A 21898-nucleotide genomic window follows, 5' to 3' on the forward strand; every position below is an offset into this window, starting at 1 on the left:
AGAAATAATATTTTTGAATTAATCTTGCGTAGAAAACTTCCGCAATCCATTAGGGATAATCAGTATAAAGCGATCATAAAGAGCAATTTTATTGCGTAACCTTGAGTTATGAGCTCCATAAATAGCTATAAATTAAAGTCTATGAGTGCTGATATACAAAACTTAGAATAAACAATTATACAAACATGCTAAGTAGGTACGGCCTATGCCAAATGATTATACTCGTAAATTGAAAACGTTACCTCTATACGGTTCGAATACAGAACCTTCACTTTTTGACGTCAATTAAAATTGATTAAAGAATACCACTACTAAGCGCTGGGACCCTTCTACCACCGCTTGAAGTAATAATGTTTCAGTATTGTTTTGACTATTTCATACAAGTTTTATATGGAAATGTCAAAACAATACTTTAAGCTACTTTAAGCGATGTAGTAAAGTACTACTTTCCCTTTCCCTTCAGCGTAAAGTAAGTAATATTTTAATGGTTAAAACGCATAGGTATAATATTAATATACTATAATTACTAAATTATAGTAATTACTCTATAGTAGATAATTAGAGTATCTCTAGTAGATAATTACTCTTAATAGGTAGATTCAAGTTCAAGTTCGAGTTACATTCCTAGGGATAGCATATCAATGGTTTTCATATAAATGGGCCTAAGCGAACTTATATAATTCCGGTGGATATTAGAAACAGGGGATGGATCGGGGATGAAAGTAATGACGTGCCATTAATTACGGCCAAGTCTGCGAACAACTTTCGCTGCTCGATTTGTATTGTTGTAATTTATATCTCTTGGTATTGCCATTATGGTATCACTAACCTCAATACAAATTGATGGATGAAAGTTAGGAAACTTACTATTAGGCGATATTGCTGCCACAGCCAACATAATAGGAACAGTGGTTATTAGTCAAATTGGCAACTTTTTATTAAACGTCAAAACGCTCGCTTATTACCTAAGGGAGCTCGTATGAAAATATAGAAGCTACACAGATGTGACGTCATAAACATTTGACCTAATTTAACTTACTTTTTTAGTTAAATCGATAATTTAAAATGGTAAGTAACCTTAAAACTAAACTGGACGAGGATTTTGGATTGGGACGGTGCCTATGTCAAAATTAAATTTCTTCCAAAATTCTAAAAGATGGGAGGACTCTGAGCCGCATTAAAACCCCTGAAAGCCTTTTATTCTCGTCGCAGAACGTTTTGCGTTGTTCCAAATTCTTTAGCGGGGCAAATAAATATCTGTTCAGGCATTATAGTAGAATGAAGAAACTCACATTTAAGAACCCCGAAATCATTGTTAAATCTTTTTTTTGGCCTCATCAATCTGGTGACAGAAGAGCTGGCTCATTTTTTTTCGCAAAGGATCAGCCCGGCTTTTCAGCCGTATGTAGCTAGAATTCTTGGCACCATGACACCCGGGCATGATTTGTATAGTAATAATCAGATAAGGCTAGCTGTAAGTTTTCTTGTAACCTTTTCAATAAATAAAAAAAACTAAGTAATCTGACAATGAAAAGGCTATCCTAGAGCGCAGAGCCGCATTATAAAAAGCCCTGAAAGGCTTTTACTCCCGGCGTGGAGCGTTTCGCGTTGTTAGTTGTTACCCAAATTCATTAGCGGGGTGTGCGAGCTATGCCTTAGTACTTATTTGTAATGCAAACAAAAATGGTTGGGGGAGCGCTGAAATGTTACATTACATGTTAGTCGAGTAAGAGAATAAAGTAAAAACCCTCCTAATATTGTATTCTCACCAGTTTTAGGTATCTCCATAGAAAAAAGGAATACTTACCAGATCACTTTCTAGTTCCTACCTTTAATTAACACCATTGATGTTGGAAGCACCTACAATTTCAAAAGTATTTCCCTCCAATTTTTTAGGGTTCTGTACCTCAAAAGGAAAAACGGAACCCTTATAGGACTCTCTCACTTTGTTGTCTGTCTGTCTGTCCGTCGCGTCGGTCCGTCCGTCGTGTCTGTCAAGAAAACCTATAGGGTACTTCCCGTTGACCTAGAATTATGAAATTTCGCACATTGATAGGTCTTATAGCACAAGTAAAGGAATAAACCCGAAAACCGTGAATTTGTTCAGCTGACATCATTAAAAAAAAATTAAAATGTGTTTAAATTTTCAAAGTAAGATAACTATACTAAGTGCGGTATCATATGAAAGGGCTTTACCTGTACATTCTAAAATAGATTTTTATTTATTTTGATACATAACAGTTTTTGATTTGTGCAAAATGTCGAGAAAAAAATTCCCGAGTACGGAACTTCGCACTTGACCGGTTTTTTAAATACAATTCCATTTATTATGACTTTATTTATATGAAATCTAAAAGAACGACACAAAGCTTTCGAGCTTGATAGACTCAAGTGAGCCTCTTTTTAATGACATATCACATGTCGGCGTTTTTTGGCAAGGACTCTTATATCATGAGAGTAATCCTCCGACACGCTTGAAGACTCTTGAGTCCAGCGCGACCTGTTTGTGTTTAAAAAAGTTCGCAAACGGGCTAGCACTTGTTGGCAACTAATAGCCCAGCAATAAAAAAAATAGTACAATACGATTTTTTAAGTGAAGATTGTTTATGGACGGTTGGTATGGAGATCTAAACGGCAAAAAATTAACAATGCGTAATTAAAAAACATGACTGCTCTACCAAAAAACTAATTTTTTGGATGCTATGCTTGCAAGAGTGGGTGCACGCAAAAGTTGGTATTTTATGCTAAAATGGTAGCAGTATACGTGCCTAAAAATTGCAGCTATATCCTACTTAATATTACAAACGCGAAAGTTTGTATGTATGAATGTTTGTTACTCTTTCACGCAAAAACTACTGAACGGTTGGCTGAAATTTGTAATGGAGATAGATTATATCCTGGATTAACACATAGGTTACTTTTTATCCCGGAAGATCAAAGAGTTCCCGCGGAATTTTGCGAAAAACGTGAATCCGCGCGGACGAAGCCGCGGGCATCAGCTAGTGTCTAATAAAATAAACCCTGAGTATAGATTAACTAGGACAGTACCATTAATATGACACGTGCCTAAGCGATAGCTTAATACATAAAAGGTCGTTAAGGGATTTAAATCATCATATCTTACATAGATGCCGGCACACCTACCCCCATAATGTGACGATAGCGGTAATTGATGTTCATTTCAAAGGTCGTCGAGCAATGGCCATATCTAACGAAGCATTCACGGGTTGTGCCTTTCAAGTCATTGGAAGCTTTGACAAACCGGAAGCTAGGGTAGACCAAAATGATAATAATTATAACTAGCGGATGCCCGCGACTTCGTCCGTCGTTTAGGTTTTTCTAAATCCCGTGGGAACTCTTTGATTTTCCGGGATAAAAAGTGGCCTATGTGCTAATCCAGGATATTATCTATTTATCTCCATTCTAAATTTCAGACAAATCCGTCGAATAGATTTTTCGTGAAGGAGTAACAAACATACACACACACAAACTTTCGCCTTTTTTAGAGTTCCGTGCCTCGAAAGGAAAAACGGAATCCTTATAGGATCACTTTGTTGTCTGTCTGTCTGTCTGTCAAGAAACCTATAGGGTACTTCCCGTTAACCTAGAATCATGAAATTTGGTAGGTAGGTAGGTTTTATAGCACAATTACAGGAATAAATCTGAAAACCACGAATTTGTGGTTACATTATTTAAAAAAAATTAAAATGTGTTCAATTTTCAAAATAAGATAAAGATACCAAGTGGGGTATCATATGAAAGGGCTTTACCTAAACATCCTAAAACAAATTTTTATTTATTTTTATGTATCATAGTTTTTGATTTCTCGTGCAAAATGTTGGAAAAAATACTCGAGCACGGAACCCTCAGTGCGCGAGTCTGACTCGCATATGGCCGGTTTTTTATTAGTGTTAGTACTACTACCTGTTATAGATAGATTCCTGGGACTTCGTCTGTGGTGGCGTTTGCTGGCGCGCGTGTTGTGACTTTTTGGAGTGTTTTTTTTTGTTAGAAGTGGCCGGTTTTTGAATTCTGCTGGTGTTTATTGTTGGTGGAACTGACTGGGAAGCACTCTAAAGGGGCGCCGCGTGTATGTCAGTGGGCGCCGGCACAGACGAGGTCCATTCTTATACGTATAGTTTTCCTAACTTGTAAATAACTACAAACTTGATATTGGCTAATCAGTGTAAAGCCAGACGAGAGAAAAAAAAATTGATTCCTTTACAGATTCAAACAGAAAATAGCTCAAAATTGCTCACCTCCAGTGTGCTATTTTGAATTTAATTTAAATAATGTTAATATTATTATAAATTATTATTTCATTTTTGTATACTTTTTTGGGTTTTTACCTTAAATAAAGAAAATTATTATTATTATTATTATTTACAATACATAAGTAGGTATAGCCCGGTGAATTCCTACAAGTGACCAATCGGTAGCAGTGGTCGTCTATCGGTTGATAATAATGATGATGATGATGACACAAAACCTGATGAGTACCAAACCCGCAACCTCCCATCGATAAGACGAAGTGGTCACCACTGCGTCAGCAAGAGGTTTCGTGATTTAACAATCAGGTCACCAAGAAACAGTTAAAAATTATTTTGCTATAATCCGCCTACAGAAAAAATCTGTATGGTCAAACATGCAGTTACAAGCTAAGCACCGCTTACCTAGCTTGTAACTGCATGTTTGACCATACAGATTTTTTCTGTTGGCGGATTATAGCAAAATAATTTTTAACTGTTTCTTGCTAAACATGAACTTCCGCAAAGTAACGCCTGATTCTATCCAAATCAGGTCACCGTTTCAGGTCACATCAAGTAAGCGTAATTCCTTCGCACTTTACCTGATACCTAACAGCACTAATCACCTAAACGAGCCGGCAAATCGTCCTGAATCTCTAATGAGTTGGGATGTAGGGCAATCGTTTGGAAATTCTCGAAACATTTACAAATCACCCATTGACTGAGTGAAATGTTTTGTTTCTAAACGATATATTGACGAGTTTCACGAATTCTGAACGTTTGTTTGTGAAAAGGAATACATCGGTACAAATCTTTTTTTTCTCTGTAGTATTCCGTACTATTAGTAGATTTGCTTGACTGATTGAAATATTTATTCAAGTATACCTGTGTAAATTAAAAATTAATAACATCCCCGACAAGTGAAGGTTACAGTAATTAGAAAAGAGCTGATAACTTTCAAACGGCTGAACCGATTTTCTTGAATTATAGCTAAAAACACTCTCGATCCAGCCACCTTTCAAACAAAAAAAACTTAAACTACAATTAAAATCGGTTCATTCGTTTAGGCGCTACGATGCCACAGACAGATACACAGATACACACGTCAAACTTATAACACCCCTCTTTTTGGGTCGGGGGTTAAAAACAATGAATGATCGAGTAATTTATTTATTCAACAGAATGCAGGTTGAAATACTGAACATGGACCTTTTACATTTTACCAAGACTGGTGTAACTTATTGACAACATCAGTCATCATGTATAGCTATAAGTAGATTAATCACAAATGACGACCTCCGGCCTCCATGAGTTGCCGACCTGCGGTTGACGGGCGTAAGGGGCGTTCGTCAACCGATACATAACCAGGTCAGGAGGTAGCGCACCGTGTTCCGGGTGCGCTTCTGAGACGGAGCTGGTAGCAGCCAGCCTAGCGATGGGACCCGTCCGCTTGGCAGCGGGTCAAGACTTGGCGGGAGTGCGGTGAATACTACCTTAGTGATACCCGCGCAACCGCCACTCCGTTGAGGAACAAACACAGGTTTTAGTGGGTGCAAGCCCCACATAACCTCTCCGTTTCCCCTGACGGAAGGGTATGCGTTAGGCATTTCCTGTGTATAAAAAAAAAAAGTAGATTTATCAAAAGTTTTATTCCGCCCTTACTCATAAGCTTTGAAAAATATTCTAAACACGCTTTCAGCATTAATATTATGCAGCGGTCTCCTCCAAAGCTCCGATCTTCAAGCCTTGTTAAAACTTCCATTGCAGCGGCCCGCTCAATGGGGATCGCCATTAATGCTGGAACGACCGGACTTTGAACACCATCTTTGAAAAAGCCACGTTTAAAACTTAGGTTAATTAAACTTTAACTGCTGATTATTGTTCTTGCTGTTTCTGTACACTTTTTTTTAGAGAGTGACTAGTTTACACTCATGGCTGTATTACTTCTGTTTTTGTCGTTTATATTAACAAATCTCATTCAAATAATTTTTAGAGTTCCGTACCTTAAAAGGTAAAAAGGAACCCGTATAGGATCACTTCGTTGTTGGTCTGTCTGTCTGTCCGTCTGTCGTGTCTGTCAAGAAAACCTATAGGGTACTTCCTGTTGACCTAGAATCATGAAAATTTGGTAAGTAGGTAGGTGTTATAGCACAAGAAAAGGAATAAATCCGAAAACAGTGAATTTGTGGTTACGTGTTTTTTTAAATGTTTACAAAAAATAAATGACAGAAACAACAAAATGTTGGCTACAGTGGTTGCTCAGCTAAATAATTTTAACTAAGAATTAGACCGTACGTTTAAAATTTCCAGCTAACCATGATTAAGTCATGTCTCCCAGTAACTGATATCATGGTGCCTCTAGTCTAGATAAGACAGAGTCGCTATTGCGCTTAGTTAGACACTCAGATATTATGTAAATGTTAGTTTTGTCTTTTGTCCTACACGGCAGCTAGCTTCATTGTAGAGTTAAGGCTCGATGACACTGGGCTAATTTACGAGCTGCTAGTCGGCGAGTTTAAAAGCTAGCGAGTGAGCGAGTAAGCGAGTGTCAATGACACACAAAACATTCCACTCGCTCAGTAGCCAACTAGCTAGCGTTTTGACATTTTAGCTTTAACTGCCAAAACGCAGATGCTCGCAACTAGTTTACTAGCAGTGATGATGACACGTGGCTACTAGCTAGCTTACAGGCCAACACGCCAGCGAATGGCGAGTAAATTAGCCCGGCTTTCTATTTTTCAAGCAGCGTTTTTACAATCTGATAATCAAAAGCAGATTGTGAAAAAGCTCGATGACACGTGGCGAGTTTACAAGTTACAAGGCAGCGAGTTCGCTTTCAGCTTGTAAACTCGCCCCGTGTCATCGAGGCTTTACTAATAATTTGAAAGCTTTCAAAACGACGTTTTGGTTAATTCTCGGTGAAACTCGGCCAGTGAAAAGTATAATTCGAGTGAGTAACTAACAGATTGTGGACCAATCTAAATTCGGATTTTTTTCTTTACATGTGCTATAGGACCTACCTACCTGCCAAACATGATCTTAAGTCAACTGAAAGTATGCTATAGAATAATCAACTGAAAATACCCCTTGACAGACACGACAGACAACAAAGTGATCCTACAAGAGTTCCTTTTTAGGGTTCCGTATTTCAAAAGGAATAACGGAATCCTTATAGGATCACTTTGTTGTCTGTCTGTCTGTCCGTCCGTCCGTCCGTCGTGTCTGTCAAGAAAACCTATAGGGTACTTCCCGTTGAGCTAGAATCATGAAATTTGGCAGGTAGGGAGGTCTTATAGCACAAGTAACGGAATAAATCTGAAAACCGAGAATTTGTGGTTCCATCATTAAAAAAAATTTAAATGTGTTTCAATTTTTAAGGTATCATATGAAAGGACTTTACCTGTGCATTCTAAAACAGATTTTTACTTATTTTTATGCGTAATAGTTTTTGATATATCGTGCAAAATGTCGGAAAAAATACCCGAGTACGGAACCCTCGGTGCGCGAGTATGACTCGCACTTGGCCGGTTTTTATTATTACCTAGCTATTCTAGCTCCGAAATGCGTTTTGCATTCGTGGTAGGTAGGATTCCACATGGATATGATTCAATTACGAAACTATTCTACAGTTTCGGCAGCAAGTTAATTAAATTCCTCAATAGATTGAAGTTTTAGGGGTAAGACTGAAATCCGATGAATACCTTAAAGTGCGATCTCACTGAAATGCGATAAGTGTTCGGTTCAAATGGATAATATTGGAAACTAGCTGATGCCCGCAGCTTCGCCCGCGTGGATTTAGGTTTTTAGAAATCCCGTGGGAACAATAATAATCCTTTATTTGCATAATGTGTGTTACAAGATGTTGGTAATTATTACATAGTTCAAACACATTAGCCGTAGCGGCGTACAAATATTTTGAATGATAATTTATAAATGAAGTGATATACTTAATCATTATTTCATTTTACCGCGCGACAAAGTCTTTACTTGGTAAATATACCTTCAATATCAAGTTATAACCGACGACAGTTTCTAAATCCCATCCACTTTGGTGATCAGATCTCCTGCAGCATCAGGATTGAAGAGTGGGAATCTAAACTTTTTATAGGGCAATGTCGCAAAGTTCCTCTATCAATTAAAAAAAAAATTACTCAAATCGGTTCAGAAATCTCGGAGATTTCGGTATACATAGGTAGAAAAACACAACTCCTTTTTTGAAAGTCGGTTAAAAAAGTAGCCTATGTTACACCCTGATGAATCCTCTATTTGTCTGTGAAAGTCCCGTCAAAATCGGTTCAGCCGTTCCGAAGATTAGCCTTTTCAAACAGACAGACAGACAGACAGACAGACAGACAAAAATTTTAAAAACGTGTGATTCAGTTAAGGTTTCGTTCAAATAACCCTATGAGCTTAATATGAGGTAGTTATTTCGAAATTACAGACAGACACTCCAATTTTATTTATTAGTATAGATGTGAAACTGACTGACTGACATATAAACTGTATCTACGAGTAGGTATATTAAAACGGTTGAGATTTTTTTTCCGGATACAAGTTAGCCCTTGACTACAATCTTACCTGGTGGTAAGTGATGTTGCAGTCTAAGATGGAAGCGGGGTAACCTAGAAGGATTATGGCTGTTTTCATTAAACCCATACTCCTTTGGTTTCTACTCGGCATCGTACCGGAACGCTAAATCGCTTGGCGGCACGGTTTTGCCAGTAGGGTGGGGACTAGCCACGGCCGAAGCCTTCCACCAGACGAAATAAGATAATACCCTATTTCAGAGAGGATTTTAATGACAACCCGTATCAGCTTGCCTAATATAAATAATTGAAGTAATTATAGCGTAAGTGTTTTTGTCCCTTAAAAAGGACATTCAATATCTAGATACTCTTTATGTTCTTTTAAAAGGACTTAAGATAAAGCAGTTAGTAGTAAGAAAGATCATAATAGCAAAGAGTCGTTACGGAGCAATCTTCCGTGGACGGACTGGCGTTACGACGCGACCGCACGCAAATAACATCGTTTGACTACAGATTAGAATAAAAAATAACTAAGCAGATAAAAAAAGGATAGTTCTGTCTTTTTTATTCAAAGTTTTCACCAATATCCTAGAATTAAGTAAAATGTATTTTTCTTCACAGGTGGTCTATGGCTAGAATTTAATTAAAAGGTGGAAAGTGCTTTTGTTTTTTAACCCCCAACCCAAAAAGAGGGGTGTTATAAGTTTGACATGTGTATCTGTGTATCTATCTGTGGCATCATAGCTCCTGAACTAATGAAACGATTTTAATTTAGTTTTTTTTGTTTGAAAGGTGGCTTGATCGAGAGTGTTCTTAGCTATAATCCAAGAAAATCGGTTCAGCTGTTTGAAAGTTATCAGCTCTTTTCTAGTTACTGTAACCTTCACTTGTCGGGGGTGTTATAAATTTTTAATTTACACTTGTTAAATAGGACATTCTGTAGTCACTCTTTATGTTATTAAAAGGACTTTAATCATATTAGAGCTGCAGTCAGGGAAGCAACGTTTATACGGGCAAATATAAAAATGTCTATGACTAAATAAGTACTTGTTTTGCGTGCACTATATTACATTAATGATATTTTTACTATATAAGTATAATGTATATAAATATTATCATTATTTTAGTATAAGTAAATAAGATATAATTATTTTATAGTATAAATAAAAAGTTACCATAAAAAGCATATTTATAAGTCAGCCGTATAATGCATTGTATAATTAAATCCCAATTAAATTATGTTGCATAATACATATTAAGATAACAAGCCTAAAAATCGTCCACTATTCAGGATATTTACCTAATTCTCGTCTCACAATATTTGAGAAAGAAATTTCAATGTTGACCGAACAAAAACCTTTTAACTGACACCTTTAAACGCCGAGTTACTCTGTGGCATTGGGGTCAAAAGAATAATATCGTTAACCGGAGTGCGCGGGATGGCGAGCGCTGTGAAACGAGTGCCAGATAACTGGCGATGGGTTTGGCGCCCTTTGCCGTTTTGTATCGGAGCTATTCACTCTTTGAACTTTACGGAAAATCCAGGTCATAAATGAAGTAAGCAGCCGGCGTCAAACGACAGAGTGGCTTGATGGCGAGCACTGTAAAATGCAGTGCCAGATTACGATAAGTTATAGATTGACTAGCTGAAACCCGCAACTTCGTTCGCGTGGATGTAGGTTTTTAAAATTCCCGTGGGAACTCTTTGATTTTCCGGGATAAAAAGTAGCCTATGTGCTAATCCAGGGTATAATCTATCTCCATTCTAAATTTCAGCCCAATCCGTCCAGTAGTTTTTGCGCGAAGGAGTAACAAACATACACACACACACACACACACACACAAACACACACACACACACATACAAACTTTCGCCTTTATAATATTAGTGTGATGCTAGATAACATTATGGTTGGCTTAGCATCTTTTGCCATTTATATCGGAGATTTTTTTTGTTTTAGCTGTAAAGTTTTAAGCTGGCTCTACACACTAGAGTCCACTTATCACGATAATCAACGCGTTAAGTGGGCTCTACACTCGCGGCGCAAACGGCCGCGAAAGCCCGCGACAACTGCGAATCACGAGTGTAGATGTTGTTCACGACTTCGCGTTCGCGCTTCGCGCCTTTCCGCGATCAGTGTCGGTTTTTGGTCCGCGACTAAGGGTTTCGTCCATAGTCACGAACAAGACTGTGAAGATTTGCGAGTGTGAAGGGACACAGTTCACGCGTGGATCGCGGCATACATTCACGGCGTGAAATAACGGTGCGACTTAACGTGCGAGTGTAGAGCCGGCTTTAAACTCAGTGGCCACACAGTCATGAATGCCAATAATTGAATTGGGGTTAAAATCGTCTAACGCCCAACGGCATTGTGAATGCCGTTCAACGGTGATCGTAGCTACATCTACGTTTAATGGAAAACGCCGTTGAACCTCGCGTTATTTGCCGTTATTGTGGCCGGGACACGGATGTAAAAAATAAAAAAAAACATATTTTTTGTTACGAAAACTGGGAAAACTTCTTCTGCGAACCAAAACAGAGAACTGACTTCGAGTCATCTAGAACGTATGGGTTGTGAGTTAAGAACTAGACGCTCAACCATGAAAATATAATAAGAATTCAGTCTATCATAACTAATTATTGCGATTGTAGAAATATGTGATGTTATGCTTTCGTGCTTAGATGGTAGACTAAGTAATGTTTCTGTTACAGATCATAAAATAAAGCAGGAATTTTTCTAATCAAATCCATGCAACCTATAGAAATATTTCCCTATCTATGTTTGGAATAGTTTTTGGAAAAAGGAGAAAGTACATACGTGAAAAATACCACAAAATGAATAAAAACTAGGCTCCCAATCAAAAAATTGTGATAAAGAAAAAAAAATGTTATCAAACACAGGTACCATTTCGTTTGTCGCACGTTGCCTTGTTGGAAAAATACCTCTACGGATGTTTTATAGATAGATATTCCTTGTCATGGAAAATAAAATAGAAAAATCACTATCTATATTATAGTGTGTTTGTTGGTTTATTAGTTTGTCCTTCAATTACGTTGCAAAGAAGCACAAGATTGACGTGATTTTGCATAGATTTAGTTCAATATTTTGAGAGTGACATAGGTTAGTTTTGTTAAATGCTAAATTCACGCGGATAAAGTATCGATAGTCAAAAATATTTACAGGTTATTGAGTTATGCCTTGACAATTTAAAATTCCTCCTTGCCTGAAGACTTCAACTATAATCAGTTTGCAACTGTTTTTAGGGTTCCGTGCCTCAAAATGAAAAACGGAACCCGTATAGGATTACTATGACTCGCGCACTGAGGGCTCCGTACTCGTGTATTTTTTCCAACATTTTGCACGATAAATCAAAAACTATTATGCAAAAAAATAAATAAAAATCTGTATTAGAATGTACAGACAAGCACTTTCATATGATACCCCACTTGGTATAGTTATCTTACTTTGAAAATTTAAACACATTTTAATTTTTTTTTAATGATGTAACCACAAATTCGCGGTTTTTAGATTTATTCCTGTACTTGTGCTATAAGAGCTACCTACCTGCCAATTTCATGATTCTTGGTCAACGGGAAGTACCCTATAGGTTTTTTGACAGGCACGACGGACGGACGGACGGACAAACAGACAGACAGCAAAGTGATCCTATAAGGGTTCCATTTTTCCTTTTTCGGTACGGAACCCTAAAAACGTAATTTAAATGACTATAAACTATAGTTGAATAATAACAATGGTATAATGTAAATGGCGGTCCAAAACCGAGCACACATGCAGCCAGTCATGTGAGAATTTAATTTGCCCGCTAAAGCACGGGGCTGAAATAAAAACAAATATCAATTGTTCGATCAAAATAACGAAATGGGCGATATTTTAAAGCTAAAATTCATTATTACTTTTATCCGGAATTTAATCGGATCTGTGTTCCCAAAAATGCTCATGTTCCCTCGACCAAGTTTAGGTCAATGATCTCCATGTGGTTAGTACAAAATCCATACTAATATGTATTATAAAGGCGAAAGTCTGTCTGTCTGTCTGTCTGCTACCTTTTCACGGCCCAACAGTAAACTGTTGTAATCGGTTAAAACCGATTCTGACGAAATTTGGTACAGGATTAGCTTATATCCCGGGGACGGACATATTCTACTTCCTAAAAACCCATCCGCTTAACCGATTTGTATGAAATTTGGTACCGAAGTAGCTTGCGTCTCTGTAATCGAAATAAGCAACTTTTTATCCCGGAAAATCAAACAGTTTCCACGGGATCTATAGAAATCTAAATCCACGCGGACGAAGTCGCGGGCATCCTCTAGTATCTAATACACAAGGCAGGATATTCCGAATAACAAAAATGTTACAAGCTGCAATTCGTTTTTGCTTACAACTTGATGTAATATTAATTGTGGCTACTTCATACAACATGATTTGTACAAACCTCCCCGAAAAGAAAATCGAATTATACCTACCTATCTTATACAGTGCGCTATATTTTGCTGTTAAAGGTGTAACGTCCACCTTCAATAGCAAAAGTTAGCCGACTGTAAAGCCTCTGATTTAATACTACTAGACTAAAAAATCACGGAAATTTCAATCTAGCAGTCTGTAGGACAGGCGCCGACATAAATACTGCGAATATTTGCTCGTGTGATTGCGCAAACATTGGCGATGCCGCAAAGCGCCGAAATGGAGATCGAAGCTTATAGCCTTCCAATCTGCTCCGTTTGCAAAGAACTTGAATAAATAGTGAGCTTAAAATAGAGGACTTCATGATAAAGATTTTGCATAATTCGACAGTTTTTAGGGGTCCGGACCTTAAAAGGAAAAACGGAACCCTTATAGGATCACTTTGTTGTCTGTCTGTCTGTCTGTCCGTCCGTCCGTCCGTCGTGCCTGTCAAGAAAACCTATATAGGTACTTGCCGTTGACCTAAGTCATGAAATTTGGCAGGTTGGTAGGTCTTGGTACGAAAGTACCTTACCTAAGGACTAGTAAAGGAAGAAGTAGTACGAAAGGCACTTTGGCAGGTACGAAAACCGTGAATTTGTCATCATTAAAAAAAAATTAAAATGTGTTTAAACATACAAAGTAAGATAACTATACCAAATGGGGTATCATATGAAAGGGCTTTACTTGTACATCCTAAAACTGATTTTTACTTATTTTTATGCATAATAGTTTTCGTGCAAAATGTTGGAAAAAATATCCGAGTACAGAATTCTCAGTGCGCGAGTCTAACTCGCACTTGGCCGGTTTTTTTGTAATCTTTCTGTGCTTAAATAAATGTAAACAATATGTTTTTAAAATGCGACGCGACCTAATAAAATTGAGTTTAATTAATCAAATAATTGTACTTAGTATTTCTATGCCTAAAGCAGTACACCAATGACTGTGACTGTGTGGACGAAGTCCTTTTACAGACCGCGATGAATATCTTCATTTCTGACATACTTAGGGTACTAGGGTGCATTGATGATACCCCTGAGTATTTGTTCAGATGATGATGAAATCTATTCAAAACACAATTACCCTGATTGATTGCACAGTAGTTTCACAGTACAGTCAACTAAATTCTGTTTCCGACATTTCATTCTCTCTAGGCGCTGCCTATCGGCGAAAAATTAATTGCCTATTTACCGACTCTCCCCAATTACTGCATGAAACAGGAAAATTGGACGTTCTAATAACAACAGGGAATATTTTGGCTAACATAGCGAAGCTTGTTATAAAAAAGATCCCCGGTTCATTATGATTTTTGCCGAATTTAGTAATAGGGAAGTAATATAGTGGAGTAAATAAAGCCGTAAAATAGCCAATCTTAGGAAGTCCTCAGAAACAGCTCCGATTTTGATGTTTTTTTTTTAAATTCTTGTTTTTTATACATTATTTAAAATCAGAAACGTTTTGAAGCGGGGAAATAATTTTTAGTATTTTTTTATCCATATGTGCGATATTTATCCACGAAGTCCAGAAAAACGCTACCTTCTCTTTGAGAAGTTGTAGAGGAGGTCAAATGCTACAAATGACCCCTAAACACTTATGGGCAAAAACCGCCCTTTTTTGAGTTATTGATCGTTTTCAGAAAAATACGTATTTGTTTCTTTTAAAAAAAGTGAGGCATATTTCCGACTTTTTATTTAATTTTTAGGTACTAGACATCTCAATTAATAATTGTGAATACTAAAATAAAAATAATCTTTGTAGGTTCCCCGGTTAGGGATCCAAGACTGTACCAGTTTCATAACTTCTATTGGGTTACTTTGCCAAAAATGCTATTTTTTTTTTAAGTTACAGAAATTTTTGGCTTGCAAATTATTCGCAAAGCTTCTACAGATTTTCAGCTATCTAATGACGTACAAAACATTAAAATAAGTTGAATATTAGCTAAAAAAACGATAAAACAATAGCACAGGGAAGAAATTTCTTAACGCTTAAATTTTAAACAAATCGTTTTTTCTTTGTTAAGAGGTAGTCTACCTATCATAAACTATGAAAGTCATCTGTTGTAGGAAGAATAGTTTTTGTTAATTTTAGCGGTCCCCCGACGCAACGAGCGCTTGGATAAAAACTTTACTATTTATACTATTCTTAAAGGGCCCATACATACTTACCTATTATTTTTTTACTTTTTAGAGGTTTATGTGTCGGGGGTTTTTTAAATTTTTAATTTAATTTTTATTTCACGCTTTTTAAACTTTTATTCATAAATTACCGTTTATTTGTGCCATTCTAAAACCCAATTTCTATAATAATATAAATCCAATAAGGCAGCTAATATCTCTTCAAAAGTAACATCAATGTTATGTTAATTATAGGTTCCATGAAATATTTTTAACCGAACATCACTAAATCAAGAATTATCTGAATGACTCACAAAGTATTCACTCATAGTTTAACACGACCAAAACGAAATATCTATTTCTAACATCTCGTTGCTTTAAAAATGTACCCATTTTACGTAGTCGTATAATATTTCGCTTTTTAAGATATACGATTAAATTGAAATCGACTTTCACCCGATGAAATAAGGAATAAAGTGGCTTGTATTTCATTTTGTTTGTTATTGCATGTCAAATTTTTATTTGACATAACTTTCAAAAACCGGTCAAGTGCGAGTCTGCCTCACACATGAAGAGTTCCGTGCAAGTTTTTTTTTATGTAATGACAATTCAGTTGTCGGATTTTTCTCTTAAAATTAACTAAAACAAATTAAAAAGTGTAAATTAAAGATTTATAACACCCCCGACAAGTGAAGGTTACAGTAACTAGAAAAGAGCTGATAACTTTCAAACGGCTGAACCGATTTTCCTGGATTATAGCTAAGAACAAAAAATACTAAGTTAAAATCGGTTCATTAGTTTAGGAGCTACGATGCCACAGACAGATACACAGATACACAGATCGAACACGTCGAACTTATAACACCCCTCTTTTTGGGTCGGGGGTTAAAAACACTAATAGAGCTGTATTTCATTTTTCCTCGCACATACCTACATGGCGAGAAAATTGAAGCGCCCAAGTGCTAAATGAAATGTAAGTCCGGAGTGCAGCTGAGGGGTAGTTTAATTTGATGTCGATTGTTCTCCGAACTCCACCGATAGAAACTAATAGTTTTCTGTGGTTCTAATACGCATTCGGAAGTAGGTAAATCTATATCTATACATATAATAAAATTGTAGAAAAGTGGTGTCTGTACAATGGAAATATATAAAAAAAAAGTAGCAGGGGTTGTTATTATATCGATGCCGAACCCGAAATTGTAATTCATTTTTTTTTTATTAATGAATATAAATTAATTTATGAACACTTTTTTTTTGTCTGTTTGTCTGTTTGTCTGTGTGTTTGTGCACGCTAATATCAGAAACGGCTTATTCGATTTAGATTCGGTTTTCACTAGTATATTGTAGTAAGCTTCACTTAACATTTAGTGTTTATTTCATGTCAATCGGTTCATAAATAAAAAAGTTATGTCAATTTAAAGAATCACGGCGAACATTTTTAACGTACAGAGTACTTACTACACGCCTCGCGCCTGAGCGTCCGTGGCTATATAAAGCGGTCACTATTCCACGCGAACGAAGTCGCGGGCACAGCTAGTACATAATATGTTTAACTCTATCATTATTTTACTCTTGAATAGATACAGACGTTAATTTGCGGAAAAGATAAAAAGGGCTAGAACTCAGAGCCGTAGAGCCAGTTAAAAAAAATAGTTTGCGGACGTCCAAGGAACAAACACTTTTAATTCGCTTTGCACTTGTGAATTATGGAATCTGCATCTCTTGAGTATGCTCCTGATTAGAGTGAAACCTATGTTGAGTGTGTTTTCCGTGGTGGCGTAGTGGTGGCACGTGGTGGTGCTAATTGCTTTTCCTTTAGGTTTAGTAGTGGAAGGGCGGGTGGTTCTCCGAAAAGTTAGAGGTGCGTGCCCTGATTTCCTGAATAGGAGGTCTCTAAAGGTAGGTAGTAGGTAGGCAGGCAGGTAGATAGGTTTAAAGCATCTTAACCACTATGCAACACTATCAACTGACACTCACATTTGTCTCAGTGAATATAATTATTTCGACGCATTACATTATAACTATTAATATATTTAAATATCTTTAGGTTACTGTTTAGAACTTTGTAATTTTGTATGCGGGTTCTAACTTTGTTCCAACAGCAATGCAACAAGTTTTTATAAGACTCCTAAGTGTTTGCTGAAGTTAGATTGCATTCTCAGCAGAAACTCCACGTGATTACTTCCTGGTTAGAATAATGAACGAAGCAAAACTACTTACAATGTAAATAGTTACAGACCTACTAGATTATTAATTTATGAATACAAATTTTATGTACAAATAGGGAGCAAACGAGCAGTTGGGTCCCCCGCTGCCATGAACATTTGCAGCGCCAGCCCCTTGAATAACCCCATATTGTAATCTAGTAAGAACACCGCAGAAGGCAACACGACAACTCTGCCGCATTGTTATTTTGTCAAAAAATTATAGCCCGTGTCAGTAATGAAATGATGTAAGGATTCTAATGATACCCCAAACATCCAAATTATGTTGGAACAAAGAAACCAACCCACTGGTTCACACTTAGATGTAATATTATATTACAGCTAAGTGTGAACAGTGACATTAAAAGTAGGGTGAGCGATATTTATATATTATATTATATTTCCGTAGTTTGAAATCAACTTTACACTCTTTTTTTGGCCGATCGTGTAAAAGTCAAACCAATGACCCAACCGATATCGAACCTCTTAAAGAGAGTCGGGGTACATTCAACAATCCACAATTTGACAGGGCAAATGGGAAGTAATCAACTGGTCATCCGGGAAAAAGGATCAAAAGCATCTGAGATCTGCGACAAAACCTCTGAATCAAACACTCCGCACGTTCGTTCAAGAAAAGCATCAAAGGTCCTATTCATGTCTGCTGGACAGAATAAAAAGTTTCTCTGATCGAGAGGAACCTTTTTCTATCGTTTTTATGCTTTTTATTTAGTTTCGCTCTAAAGAATCAAAGGAACGACGTGTTTATTAAAAAATACTGTTTCAAAGTTTTTTTTTTAATAAAGCCCTTGACTGCTATCTCATCCATATTGAAACAAGTGTAAATTAAAAATGTATAACACCCCCGACAAGTGAAGGTTACAGTAACTAGAAAAGAGCTGATGACTTTCAAACGGCTGAATTTTTTTGGATTATAGCTAAGAACACCCCCACCAAAAGCCACATTTCAAACAAAAAAACTAAACTAAAATCGGTTCATTTGTTTAGGCGCTACGATGCCACAGACAGATTCACAGATACACACGTCAAACTTAAAACACCCCTCTTTTTGGGTCGGGGGTTAAAAAAGTGACGAAGCCTATAGGATTGCAATAATAATTTTGTATGTATTTATTTATTCAAACTTCGCTGCGGTAGTCTCGATGAGATTTTAGTTTCAATTTATTTAAGTTATAATTTAATATATTTAAAGTTTTAATTTAAAATAAATTTTATTTTATAGTGGAAGTGGGCTAACCTGGAAGGGTTATGCCAGATTTATTAAACCCATACCATACCCATGGTTAATGCAGAACATACTATAAAATTAGATAATACTGTGCAACGGATCGCGAATACCCCCTTTGGTTTCTATACGGCATCATGCTGGAACGCTAAATCGCTTGCTGGCACGGCTTTGCCGGTAGGGTGGTAACTAGCCACGGCCGAAGCCTCCCACCAGACCTGACCAGTGATTTAGAAATTATAAAATTCCAAACCCTGCCGGGAATCGAACCCGGGACCTCCACCACTCCGTCAGGAGGTCGACAAAATAATAGTCGGAATTGAAAACATTGGTATAAGTTTTCATTTTATGAGTAGATATAATGGGTGACCTACAGCCTGACTTACAACTTAATCTTGGAAAGTGCTCAAGCATTGAGATATTTTAAAAGTTGTGGCAGATTAAGTTTTTAAACTTGGCTTTACTCAGAACATTTTTACAGGTAAAACCGGTAAAGTACTTCGTGGCTTAAACAGAAGTTTGCTGCAATTTTTTTATTATCTTGATAAAATGTAATGATTGATAAAATGATCCTTTAAAGTACTTAAAAAACGTAACTTAAAGTACGTAAAGTACTACTTAAAAGTGGCTTACTTTGTTGTGGGCTCTTCTCAGCCTGGGCGCGTTTGAAACCCTCGTAGCTTTAGTTATAAGTTTACGTAAGTAAATCCATGCGGACGAAGTCGCGGCGATCATCTAGTATTTTATACATTGCCTGCATGTTTTAGGTATACTATATAACGTCCAGTACTAGACACATAACGATTTTTCTCGCAGAATTTTAACCAATTGATCGAATAAATTAAAACTTCCCACCAGGGTATAAGTATTCTATAAAATTCCATTCAATTATTACTGTGAAATTGGATTTCAGTATTTCAAACTTTATAATAGAGCACTGTGGGAGAGATACTACGGATTTTACTTTTAATTAAGTTTGTATCAAATTAGTCCAGCCTTATGTGCGTGAAATAAATAATTATTATGTACTTTATCACTTTGTTTGACTCTGCTGACGATTTTTCCATTATTGAGGACTAGCTGATGCCCGCGACTTCGTTCGCGTGGATGTAGATTTTTAAAAATCTTATGGGAACTCTTTAATTTTCCGGGATAAAAAGTAGCCTATATGCTAATCCAGGGTAAAATCTATCTCCATTCTAAATTTCAGCCCAATCCGTTCAGTAGTTTTTGCGTGAAGGAATAACAAACATACACACACACACGCACACACACACACACACACATACAAACTTTCGCCTTTATAATATTAGTGCGACAAATATGTACCTTATTTATTAAAAGCTCGTATCTACAAAGTGAAAGAAAAAAGAGTTTCTACCCAGTGTACCTCAAATGATACCTACATGGTCTGTAGATAGGTATCATGGCTGTAGCCAGGAGTTGAATGAGGAGGCCCGTGCTCAGTAGTGCCGTTGATGGGTTGATCATGATGAGGATGTTGAAGTGTTTATATTTACGCACAAAAACGACCAAAAAACCCACTAATCTCAAACCGCTAGAACATTAGTAAAATGCCACAAAGGTGGGTAAAGATCGTAGCCAACTTACACGACTCATCTCCCACCCAATCAATGTATGTGCATTAAAATATGGACTTAAAAGTATAACTTATATGGACTTATGTGCTCTGGAGATGCACTTTACAGAAACAGCACAAAATAGCAGACCGCTCGCTTCAGCTTGCCTCAACCTTGCCAATTTTAATAGATGACGTCTTGCGTACCATGCTAGCCGCTCTTTAAGAGTAAAAGAGCGGCCAGTGCGCTGTGAGCACGGCGTATGCTTGCTTGAAGCGTGTTAACGGTCGGCGTACGTGCGCGGGTGGAGAAGGCCGGCCGCCGCTACCCGCCCACCACATAGAGGCTGGCAAGCTGTAGGCGCCGGGGCAGCGAGTAGCCTGCTAGCTGTATAGGTGGTGATGTGCAGGAGCTGTGTTGCTGCGCTATCGTGTAAGTGGGCTACGACCTAAAGCGTTATCATGTTCACACACGACGCGCTTATGACGACATTGTGAGTCGTTAGGCATAATTGCTCAGATATAAGCTCTCGCTTCTTGGAATTCCTGCGTTTGCTGTAATAATGGAATAGTAGCTAGCTGTAGACACGGGGTCATTGAGTTATCAGCTAGCTGTACAGGTGGTATTCTGCAGGAACTGTGTTGCAGCGGTATCGTGTAAGTGGGCTATGACCCTAAGCGTTATCATGTTCACACACGACGCGCTTATGACGACATTGTGAGTCGTTAGGCATAATTGCTCAGATATAAGCTCTCGCTACTTGGAATTCCTGCGGCGGCTGTAATAATGGAAACATTTTGTGTGTACCTTTCAGCGTAAAGTCGTTGACTTCATTTGTAATTCTACACACCGCAAGAACAAACGATAAGCCGTTTCAAGGGTTCTCTTTCACTTCAGTAAAATAAAAAACAATTATTTTTTGGGATAAGACCGACACGATGTAAGGAAATTATTGGAACAAGTAAAATTCTCAAAGTAATTTTGAGATTACTAAGCCTTTCAGTTTGAACTGAAAAGAATAAGACTCTAAGCCTTAGAGTCTTATTCTTTTTTTTTTCTCTCGTCTGGCTTTACACAGATTACTTAGCTAATGTCAAGTTTGTAGTTATTTACAAGTAAGGGAAACTATATAAGTATGGACTTCGTCTATGCCGGCGCTCGCCCACACACGCGCGGCGCCCCTTAGAGCGCTTACCAGTCAGTTCCACCACCAAAAACACCAGTAAAACACAAAAACCGACCACTTTTACCAAAAAAAAACACTCCAAAAAGGCACCGCATGCGCGCCAGCAAACGGCAAGTCTAAGGTCTAAGTCCTAGGTCTAAGGTAGGTAGGAGTCTAAAGCCTAGTCAGCACAGCGATTTTTATTCGCGCGACTTATTTTCCGCGTACGGAATTTCATCTATAAGCACTGCGAATGCGGTGAGCGCCATACAACTCCATACTGCACAAAATATTCGCGCGAATTTAACACCGCACTGCGTGAAAGTTGTATCAAATCACAGTTTTGCCCCACGCGA

The sequence above is a fragment of the Maniola jurtina genome, chromosome 18, assembly GCF_905333055.1.
Source record: "Maniola jurtina chromosome 18, ilManJurt1.1, whole genome shotgun sequence".
NCBI lineage: Eukaryota > Metazoa > Arthropoda > Insecta > Lepidoptera > Nymphalidae > Maniola > Maniola jurtina.